Genomic DNA, 12,331 nt, shown 5'->3' on the forward strand with positions numbered 1-12,331 from the left:
ATATATATATATACATACATATATATATATATATACATACATATATATATATATATATATATATATATATATATATATATATAAACACACATATATATGCATATACACACATACACACACATATACACACACACACATACAGTGGGGCAAAAAAGTATTTAGTCAGCCACCGATTGTGCAAGTTCCCCCACTTAAAATGATGACAGAGGTCAGTAATTTGCACCAGAGGTACACTCCAACTGTGAGAGACAGAATGTGAAAAAAAAAATCCATGAATCCACATGGTAGGATTTGTAAAGAATTTATTCGTAAATCAGGGTGGAAAATAAGTATTTGGTCACCTCAAACAAGGAAAATCTCTGGCTCTCACAGACCTGTAACGTCTTCTGTAAGAAGCTTTTCTGTCCCCCACTCGTTACCTGTATGAATGGCACCTGTTTGAACTCATCATCTGTATAAAAGACACCTGTCCACAGCCTCAAACAGTCAGACTCCAAACTCCGCCATGGCCAAGACCAAAGAGCTTTCGAAGGACACCAGGAAAAGTATTGTAGACCTGCACCAGACTGGGAAGAGTGAATCTACAATAGGCAAGCAGCTTGGTGTGAAAAAATCAACTGTGGGAGCAATCATCAGAAAATGGAAGACATACAAGACCACTGATAATCTCCCTCGATCTGGGGCTCCACGCAAGATCTCATCCCGTGGGGTCAAAATGATCATGAGAACGGTGAGCAAAGATCCCAGAACCACACGGGGGGACCTGGTGAATGACCTGCAGAGAGCTGGGACCACAGTAACAAAGGCCACCATCAGTAACACACTACAACGGCAGGGAATCAAATCCCGCAGTGCCAGACGTGTTCCGCTGCTGAAGCCAGTGCATGTCCAGGCCCGTCTGAAGTTTGCCAGAGAGCACATGGATGATACAGCAGAGGATTGGGAGAATGTCATGTGGTCAGATGAAACCAAAGTAGAACTTTTTGGTATAAACTCAACTCGTCGTGTTCGGAGGAAGAAGAATACTGAGTTGCATCCCAAGAACACCATACCTACTGTGAAGCATGGGGGTGGAAACATCATGCTATGGGGCTGTTTTTCTGCCAAGGGGACAGGACGACTGATCCGTGTTAAGGACAGAATGAATGGGGCCATGTATCGTGAGATTTTGAGCCAAAACCTCCTTCCATCAGTGAGAACTTTGAAGATGAAACGAAGCTGGGTCTTCCAACATGACAATGATCCAAAACACACCGCCCGGGCAACAAAGGAGTGGCTCCGTAAGAAGCATTTGAAAGTCCTGGAGTGGCCTAGCCAGTCTCCAGACCTCAACCCCATAGAAAATCTGTGGCGGGAGTTGAAAGTCCGTGTTGCTCGGCGACAGCCCCAAAACATCACTGCTCTCGAGAAGATCTGCATGGAGGAATGGGCCAAAATACCAGCTACTGTGTGTGCAAACCTGGTAAAGACCTATAGTAAACGTTTGACCTCTGTTATTGCCAACAAAGGTTATGTTACAAAGTATTGAGTTGTATTTTTGTTATTGACGAAATACTTATTTCCCACCCTGATTTACGAATAAATTCTTTACAAATCCTACCATGTGGATTCATGGATTTTTTTTTCACATTCTGTCTCTCACAGTTGAAGTGTACCTCTGGTGCAAATTACTGACCTCTGTCATCATTTTAGGTGGGGGAACTTGCACAATCGGTGGCTGACTAAATACTTTTTTGCCCCACTGTATACACACACACACATATATATATATATACATATATATACACACACACATATATATATATATACACATATATAAATATATATAAAAACACACATATATATATATATATACACACACATATATATACACACACACAGGGAGTGCAGAATTATTAGGCAAGTTGTATTTTTGAGGAATAATTTTATTATTGAACAACAGCCATGTTCTCAATGAACCCAAAAAACTCGTTAATATCAAAGCTGAATGTTTTTGGAAGTAGTTTTTAGTTTTAGCTATTTTAGGGGGATATCTGTGTGTGCAGGTGACTATTACTGTGCATAATTATTAGGCAACTTAACAAAAAACAAATATATACCCATTTCAATTATTTATTTTTACCAGTGAAACCAATATAACATCTCCACATTCACAAATATACATTTCTGACATTCAAAAACAAAACAAAAACAAATCAGCGACCAATATAGCCACCTTTCTTTGCAAGGACACTCAAAAGCCTGCCATCCATGGATTCTGTCAGTGTTTTGATCTGTTCACCATCAACATTGCGTGCAGCAGCAACCACAGCCTCCCAGACACTGTTCAGAGAGGTGTACTGTTTTCCCTCCTTGTAAATCTCACATTTGATGATGGACCACAGGTTCTCAATGGGGTTCAGATCAGGTGAACAAGGTGGCCATGTCATTAGTTTTACTTCTTTTATACCCTTTCTTGCCAGCCACGCTGTGGAGTACTTGGACGCGTGTGATGGAGCATTGTCCTGCATGAAAATCATGTTTTTCTTGAAGGACGCAGACTTCTTCCTGTACCACTGCTTGAAGAAGGTGTCTTCCAGAAACTGGCAGTAGGACTGGGAGTTGAGCTTGACTCCATCCTCAACCCGAAAAGGCCCCACAAGCTCATCTTTGATGATACCAGCCCAAACCAGTACTCCACCTCCACCTTGCTGGCGTCTGAGTCAGACTGGAGCTCTCTGCCCTTTACCAATCCAGCCACGGGCCCATCCATCTGGCCCATCAAGACTCACTCTCATTTCATCAGTCCATAAAACCTTAGAAAAATCAGTCTTGAGATATTTCTTGGCCCAGTCTTGACGTTTCAGCTTGTGTGTCTTGTTCAGTGGTGGTCGTCTTTCAGCCTTTCTTACCTTGGCCATGTCTCTGAGTATTGCACACCTTGTGCTTTTGGGCACTCCAGTGATGTTGCAGCTCTGAAATATGGCCAAACTGGTGGCAAGTGGCATCTTGGCAGCTGCACGCTTGACTTTTCTCAGTTCATGGGCAGTTATTTTGCGCCTTGGTTTTTCCACACGCTTCTTGCGACCCTGTTGACTATTTTGAAAGAAACGCTTGATTGTTCGATGATCACGCTTCAGAAGCTTTGCAATTTTGAGACTGCTGCATCCCTCTGGAAGATATCTCACTATTTTTGACTTTTCTGAGCCTGTCAAGTCCTTCTTTTGACCCATTTTGCCAAAGGAAAGGACGTTGCCTAATAATTATGCACACCTGATATAGGGTGTTGATGTCATTAGACCACACCCCTTCTCATTACAGAGATGCACATCACCTAATATGCTTAATTGGTAGTAGGCTTTTGAGCCTATAAAGCTTGGGGTAAGACAACATGCATGAAGAGGATGTTGTGGACAAAATACTCATTTGCCTAATAATTCTGCACTCCCTGTACATCTGAGTCCTCTTCCTTGTGTTGGCTGCCCGGTCGTGACAGAACCTGAACTTGTCTGATGTTCATGCTGATGAATATGGCCACACTGACACATATTACCTTTCAATTTGGTTATCAACTTGATTTCTATCTTTTTAGTTAATTAACTGATTTTAATTCCCAGATTTTGCCACCTAATTCATTATTTCCAAAGATATGCACGTGGCACAGTACAGTGTTGGGAAGGTTACTTTTAAAATGTATTCCACTACAGATTACAGAATACATGCCCCATAATGTATTTTGTATCGTATTCCGTTACGTTACTCAATGAGAGTAACGTATTCTGAACACTTTGGATTACTTAATATATTATCATGCTTTTTACAACTACATGAATGTACTATTGTTGTGTGATTTATTACGATTACTGAAGGTCCCCGGCTCCGAACTGTAGTAAAGGGACTGGCTCGTAAATAAATACATTTCACATTTTCATATTAATAAATAGTTCACACTTTAATGTTACACCAAACCCAATATTATAAAAACCCAGAAACCCAAGCACAAAAAGATTCACCACACTCTCTTAACCAATGGGCTCTCCCGGAACCTTGAAATGGTGTCTGGACCACTTTTATTCCTAGATTTCCCCCACACACACACTTGCATTAGTTTTCCTTACTGGTAAACCTTAATCACAATCTCAATCACCATTCTTTTCTCCTCACAGACAACCACGATATTCCTTGATGAGGAGCAGCTGTGCAGGATCTGAAATAAGGCTACCAACTGATTTTAAAATTCCCAATAAATAGTCAATAAATATTTAAACTTCTTGTGTGCAAATCCATGCTTAAAGTGCAATGCTAAATAAAATGCTTGATAAGGTGCTTTTAATAAAGTGAAAGGTGTGCTCTAAAGTGCTATACAGATAATATAATATCAATACATTTAGTAAGGGAGTCCTCTTCCTTACACTCACCTTTAGTTCATATTTAGTGATTTCACCAAAATAAAATCGTGTTTTACACTGTTCCTCCGAGCCTCTGTGTGGTGTCTACAGGGAGTGCAGAATTATTAGGCAAGTTGTATTTTTGAGGAATAATTTTATTATTGAACAACAACCATGTTCTCAATGAACCCAAAAAACTCATTAATATCAAAGCTGAATGTTTTTGGAAGTAGTTTTTAGTTTGTTTTTAGTTTTAGCTATTTTAGGGGGATATCTGTGTGTGCAGGTGACTATTACTGTGCATAATTATTAGGCAACTTAACAAAAAACAAATATATACCCATTTCAATTATTTATTTTTACCAGTGGAACCAATATAACATCTCCACATTCACAAATATACATTTCTGACATTCAAAAACAAAACAAAAACAAATCAGCGACCAATATAGCCACCTTTCTTTGCAAGGACACTCAAAAGCCTGCCATCCATGGATTCTGTCAGTGTTTTGATCTGTTCACCATCAACATTGCGTGCAGCAGCAACCACAGCCTCCCAGACACTGTTCAGAGAGGTGTACTGTTTTCCCTCCTTGTAAATCTCACATTTGATGATGGACCACAGGTTCTCAATGGGGTTCAGATCAGGTGAACAAGGTGGCCATGTCATTAGTTTTTCTTCTTTTATACCCTTTCTTGCCAGCCACGCTGTGGAGTACTTGGACGCATGTGATGGAGCATTGTCCTGCATGAAAATCATGTTTTTCTTGAAGGATGCAGACTTCTTCCTGTACCACTGCTTGAAGAAGGTGTCTTCCAGAAACTGGCAGTAGGACTGGGAGTTGAGCTTGACTCCATCCTCAACCCGAAAAGGCCCCACAAGCTCATCTTTGATGATACCAGCCCAAACCAGTACTCCACCTCCACCTTGCTGGCGTCTGAGTCGGACTGGAGCTCTCTGCCCTTTACCAATCCAGCCACGGGCCCATCCATCTGGCCCATCAAGACTCACTCTCATTTCATCAGTCCATAAAACCTTAGAAAAATCAGTCTTGAGATATTTCTTGGCCCAGTCTTGACGTTTCAGCTTGTGTGTCTTGTTCAGTGGTGGTCGTCTTTCAGCCTTTCTTACCTTGGCCATGTCTCTGAGTATTGCACACCTTGTGCTTTTGGGCACTCCAGTGATGTTGCAGCTCTGAAATATGGCCAAACTGGTGGCAAGTGGCATCTTGGCAGCTGCACGCTTGACTTTTCTCAGTTCATGGGCAGTTATTTTGCGCCTTGGTTTTTCCACACGCTTCTTGCGACCCTGTTGACTATTTTGAAAGAAACGCTTGATTGTTCGATGATCACGCTTCAGAAGCTTTGCAATTTTGAGACTGCTGCATCCCTCTGGAAGATATCTCACTATTTTTGACTTTTCTGAGCCTGTCAAGTCCTTCTTTTGACCCATTTTGCCAAAGGAAAGGACGTTGCCTAATAATTATGCACACCTGATATAGGGTGTTGATGTCATTAGACCACACCCCTTCTCATTACAGAGATGCACATCACCTAATATGCTTAATTGGTAGTAGGCTTTCGAGCCTATACAGCTTGGAGTAAGACAACATGCATGAAGAGGATGATGTGGACAAAATACTCATTTGCCTAATAATTCTGCACTCCCTGTATATGTGTATATATGTGTATATGTATATATGTACATATATGTGTATATGTGTACAGCATATACTACCAGAAGACAACATTGCAGACATAGAGGACAGTTACAAGCACCTGGGGATCCCGCAGGCGAATGGGAACCATGAAGAGGCTGCTAGAAAAGCTGCAACCACCAAGTACCTGCAGAGGGTCAGGCAAGTCCTGAGGAGTCAGCTGAACGGTAAGAACAAGATCCGGGCCATCAACACGTACGCCCTGCCCGTGATCAGGTACCCTGCTGGGGTAATAGGCTGGCCAAAGGAGGAGATAGAAGCCACTGACATAAAGACAAGAAAGCTCCTTACCATGTATGGAGGGTTTCACCCCAAGTCCAGCACCCTGAGGCTGTACGCTAAGCGGAAGGAAGGGGGCCGGGGACTGGTGAGTGTCAGCACCACAGTCCAGGATGAGACAACGAACATCCAAGAATACATTGGGAAGATGGCCCCAACTGACCGAGTGCTCAGTGAATACCTCAGGCAGCAGAAACCCAAGAAAGAGGAGGGAGACGAGGAACCATCATGGAAGGACAGGCCCCTGCACGGTATGTACCACCGGCAGATAGAGGAGGTGGCTGATATCCAGAAATCCTACCAGTGGCTGGACAAAGCTGGACTGAAAGACAGCACAGAGGCACTAATCATGGCAGCACAAGAACAAGCTCTGAGCACAAGATCCATAGAGGCTGGGGTCTATCACACCAGGCAAGACCCCAGGTGCAGACTGTGTAAAGATGCCCCAGAGACAATCCAGCACATAACAGCAGGGTGCAAGATGCTAGCAGGCAAGGCATACATGGAACGCCATAACCAAGTGGCCGGCATAGTGTACAGGAACATCTGTGCCGAGTATAACCTGGAAGTCCCGAGGTCAAGGTGGGAGATGCCCCCAAGGGTGGTGGAGAATGACCGAGCTAAGATCCTGTGGGACTTCCAGATACAGACGGACAAAATGGTGGTGGCTAACCAACCGGACATAGTGGTGGTAGACAAACAGAAGAAGACGGCCGTAGTGATCGATGTAGCGGTTCCGAATGACAGCAATATCAGGAAGAAGGAACACGAGAAGCTGGAGAAATACCAAGGGTTCAGAGAAGAGCTCAAGAGGATGTGGAGGGTGAAGGTAACGGTGGTCCCCGTGGTAATCGGAGCACTAGGTGCGGTGACTCCCAAGCTAGGCGAGTGGCTCCAGCAGATCCCGGGAATAACATCGGAGATCTCTGTCCAGAAGAGCGCAGTCCTGGGAACAGCTAAGATACTGCGCAGGACCCTCAAGCTCCCAGGCCTCTGGTAGAGGACCCGAGTTTGAAGGATAAACCGCCCGCAGGGGCGTGCTGGGTGTTTATATATTATATATATCATAATAATCTGACAATACTATAATATTGGCCATATTATATTTACATTACCACAGTGAGATGACTTTAGTCTCATGAACAACATTAACTAATTGTTATTTACGAACTAATCTTAAATGACTGTTCAGCACAGAAATGAAGCCCAACAAAACATTTTTCTCCTTCATTTCTGTCAAACAATGCTGTATGTAACGTGTCTCGCGGTTAGTATCATGGTTGCAAGGCAACCTGAACAGCGCGACGAAGCGTATACCGTCCGATTTTACAAGCCTCTCACTTCCGCACTTCTCGTACTTATAGTACGCACCGTACGTAGTACGCGTAGTGCGCGTACTTCAAGCGTGCAGACCCTGAATTGGGACACAGCCTCTGACCATGTTTTGTCCTCCACTCCTCTCATGTGTGGTGTCCCACAGAGCTCAGTTCTAGGCCCCCCTCCTCTTTTCTTTGTATCTGCTCTCTCTTGGATCTATACTGAGAAAAACACAGCATTGCATTTCACTTCTATGCTGATGACTGTTAGATCTATGTCCCTCTACAGAAAAAAGGCAAATATTTCATAGCCATTACTTTAGTGTCTTGATGACATTAAGGCTTTGATGTCTCTTAACCTTTTGAAATTCAGTGACAAAAAGACTGAGGTGATGGTTTTTGGCAGCCCCACTGAGACACCAAATGTATATTTAGATACCTTGGCCCAGTATGTTAAGCCAACTGTCACAAACCTGCTGGTCAAAGTGGACTGTGATCTGAAACTTGACAATTAGATTAAAGCAGTGGTAAAATCAAGCTTCTTTCAGCTCAGGCAGCGAGCTAAAATAAAGCTAATTCTTTCACAAAGGCACTTTGACACAGTTATCCACGCCTTAGCACTCGGTTGGATTACTGTAATGCACTTTATATAGGGGTCAGCGCTTCATACATCTACAGAGCGTCCAATATGTTGCAGCTCAAAAGTTTGAGCACATTTCCCCTATTTTAGCTTCACTTCACCTGCTGCCCATTTCTTTTTAGGATTCCTTTTAAATTATTTTATTTGCTTTTAAAGCCCTCCATGGCCTAGTCCAATCTTATTTCTCTGAGCTGCTACAGCCGTATACACCCACCTCTCTCAGGTCAGCTGATCAGCTGTTCCTGAATGTACCCGGGACTGAGCGTAAACTCAGAGGAGATTGCGCTTTTTCTGTAGCAGCTCCAAAACTGTGGAACAACATGCCTTTTGAGATAAGACAGACCTCTTCTGTGTTTTTTTTTGTTTTATTTGATTCTATGCTGTTTTCATTTTGATGTATTATGTGTTTTATTTTTTTACTGTTTTGTTTTATTCTATTGTTCTTAACCTATTGGCCAACACCCTTAACGACTTTTACTGCCGTGTTGACGAGCCATCCGGCAGCCTTCACACCTCCAACGGCCCCAACAATAGAGACACTTTGGACACTCATTCCCCCACCTCTCCCCCCTCCATAGAGCCATCACCACCATCAAACACTTCACCTACAACACCCCTCTCCTCACCCCACACAAAGGAGGATTTCACACCATCTCCTCCCACCACAACTCTTCATATTCATGAAGTAGATGTGAGGAAGCAGTTTAAGAGTCTGAATGCTCGAAAAGCTCCTGGCCCAGACGGTGTGTCTCCTGCCACCCTCAGACACTGTGCAAACGAGCTGGCCCCAGTGTTTTCTGGCATTTTTAACTCCTCACTGCAGGCATGTCATGTGCCTGCCTGCTTCAAGTCCTCTACCATAATCCCTGTGCCCAAGAAACCTAGGATCACTGGACTAAATGACTACAGACCTGTGGCTCTGACATCTTTCGTCATGAAGTCATTTGAGCGCCTGGTTCTCTCCTATCTCAAGACCCTCACGGCCCCCCTGCAGTTTGCATACAGAGCCAACAGGTCTGTAGATGACGCCATCAACATGGCTCTACACTTCATCCTGCAGCATCTGGACTCCCCAGGAACCTACGCCAGGATCCTGTTTGTGGACTTCAGCTCTGCCTTCAACACCATCCTTCCAGACCATCTCCGAGGCAAGCTTTCCCAGATGAATGTGCCTGATCCCATCTGCCGGTGCATCACTGACTTCCTGACGGACAGGAAGTAGCATGTGAGGTTGGGAAAGAATGTCTCGGACTCCCGGACCATCAGCACCGGCTCCCCTCAGGGCTGTGTTCTTTCTCCTCTGCTCTTCTCCCTGTACACCAACTGCTGCACCTCCACCCACCAGTCTGTCAAGCTAATCAAGTTTGCAGATGACACCACTGTTATTGGACTCATCTCGGACGGGGATGAGTCTGCCTACAGGAGGGAGGTTGAACGTCTGGTGTCCTGGTGCAGCCACAACAACCTGGTACTGAATGCCCAGAAGACAGTGGAGATTATTGTGGACTTCAGGAAGCACACAGCCCCACTCCCCCCCATCATCCTGACTGACACCCTCATCACCTCTGTGGACTCATTCCGCTTCCTGGGTACCACCATCACCCAGGACCTGAAGTGGGAGCCCACCATCACCTCCGTCATTAAGAAAGCCCAGTAGAGTATGTACTTCCTGAGGCAGCTGAAGAAATTCAACCTGCCAACACAGACGATGATGCAATTCTACACTGCAATCATCGAGTCCATCCTCACCTCCTCCATCACCGTGTGGTACGCTGGAGCCACTATCAGGGACAAACAGAGACTGCAGCGTGTTGTGCGCTCTGCTGAGAAGGTGATTGGCTGCAGACTCCCATCTCTGCAGGACCTGTACACCTCCAGGACACTGAGGCGTGCAGCTCGGATCTCAGCTGACCCTTCTCACCCTGGACACAGTCTGTTTGACCTGCTCCCCTCAGGCAGGAGGCTCTGGTCCATTCGCACCAGAACCTCTCGCCATAAGAACAGTTTCTTCCCCTCTGCTGTTGGACACATGAACAATAACCGTATGACTGTTCCCACCACTAACACATGACCCTACGCTGTGTTCACTGCATCATTCCATGTTTGGCACTGATCACCACCTGCACTCATGTATATATCTATCTACTTAGCACTTTTAATTCTTTTTCTTATTTTTTTTTCTCATGTCTATTTAAGCGTTATTTATGACGGTATGTTTGCACTAAGCACCGCAGCAATTTCCTAATGTTGTAAACCTGCTCAACATTTGGCAATAAATCCCTTTCTGATTCTGATTCTGATTTACTGTACAGCACTTTGGTCCTGTGCTGGGTATTTTAAAGTGCTTTATAAATAAAGATGGTTTGGATTGGATAAAATTACATACATCTTGTTCTCTTAGAATTTATTGTTGTGATCCAGTGGAACTCTTTTCCTGCTCCCTGTTATGGATCTCTGTGACTACAATAAAATTCCCTCCATCCATCACTGAACTGCACTGAAGTAAAACGTCATCCTAAGGACTGCAGTACACCAAAGGACACCACTAATAAACACTGATTACACTCTGTTCTTCTTGCAGCAACAATTTTTTCTGCAGGTAACAATTTCCCATGTCACCCGCAGCTGCAACTGAGCAGTAAGAATGTATTTGTCTCTATTCAAATGATGATTCAGTGAATTTGAATTATCCTGCAGCAGGAGAATGACCCCAAGCATACAGCCAAAGTCATTAAGAACTATCTCCAGGGTAGAGAAGAACAAGATGTACTGGAAGTGATAGTACAGCCCACCACAGAGCCCTGAACATCATCGAGTGTGTCTGGGATTACATGAAGCGAGAGAAGGATGTGAGGAAGCTGGTAGGAACAACCTACCTTCAAAAACTGTGTGCAAGTGCACCTAGAAGAATTGATGCTGTTTTGAAGGCAAAAGGTGTTTACACCACTTATTGATTTATCTTTTGTTCATTCACTGCATTTTGTTGATTGATGAAAATATGGTGACTTTCAGCTTGTAGGGCTCAAATAAGAGAACCAATCAGTCATATTTGTAGACTGGGGGCGTAACAATAACCGAAACATAACATAAGGGTTGGAAAGGAAGTGACCCCGCCCTGGTTCCAAAAACCATACTCAGAAGCCAATCTTTGAAGTGAGCGGTGGTTCATTTGTGTCTACACTGAAAAACTTTACTCTGGGATGAACAAAGCCCGAAATAACAAGGCCCCCCCCAACCAAAAAAAAAGCAACAAAAAAAACAAAAAAACAAGCTAAATCAGGAAAGGAGGTGCTATCTAAACCCTATGTGAAACATAAACCAAACAAAGGACACATGCTACACCTAACTCCCTAACTGAAATAAACAGGAGAATATTAAGGCAGCTCTCCTCTTCTGCTTCAGTGCTTATTTACAGTTTACTATTTACAAGTGAAAATGTGTCTACACACTATGTCCAAAGCTCTGTAGGTCTCAAGAATCACACACACAAATGTCAAAGTTTGGAGGCCAAGGATGGCTCTGCTGCTGCTGTCACCTGCTGCCGCCAACAACTGCTGGTGAGGGATGTTTTAAAAACAGGCACATGATGAGGGGACCAATAACCCACCGTCAGCTCTCAAATCAAGAAGGACCTGTAGATACTTAAAGACATAGCACAGAAACAAACTCTAGACGGCCAGGGCCGTAACAGTTATTGCCAATAACCTTCAACTATTAAAATACATTTTGCTAAAGTGACTTTAATGTCTCCTGTATTAGAACAAAATAAGAGAAAACATAACCACTGTTGTGATACCCTTTATCTCTCACCTGGGTTTGTTGGTTTTGTCAAGTCAATTAATACAAAGAAGGACTGGCTTTGTTGAGCTGTCTCAGTTAAATCACTAACTTAGGTACACACTTAGCCTGTATTTTTGTAGGAACATTACATTCTGGCAACTTAAGCTCACCATCTGTAAACTTAACATGTGAAGCTCAAGATTACAGAAAACCAACTGAATCAGAATTAAG

The 12,331-nt window shown here is 43.7% G+C and overlaps 1 protein-coding gene across 1 annotated transcript in view; it reads left to right on the forward strand.

The window, feature by feature from the left end:
- The window catches only part of LOC146389750 (neural cell adhesion molecule 2-like), a 631,716-nt gene that overhangs the window by 138,583 nt on the left and 480,802 nt on the right, over positions 1 to 12,331 (forward strand). The gene's annotated exons all lie outside the window — the stretch shown is intronic.

The sequence above is a fragment of the Perissodus microlepis genome, chromosome 3 (assembly GCF_051167445.1).
Source record: "Perissodus microlepis isolate ML-2025 ecotype Zambia chromosome 3, ASM5116744v1, whole genome shotgun sequence".
Classification (NCBI taxonomy): domain Eukaryota; kingdom Metazoa; phylum Chordata; class Actinopteri; order Cichliformes; family Cichlidae; genus Perissodus; species Perissodus microlepis.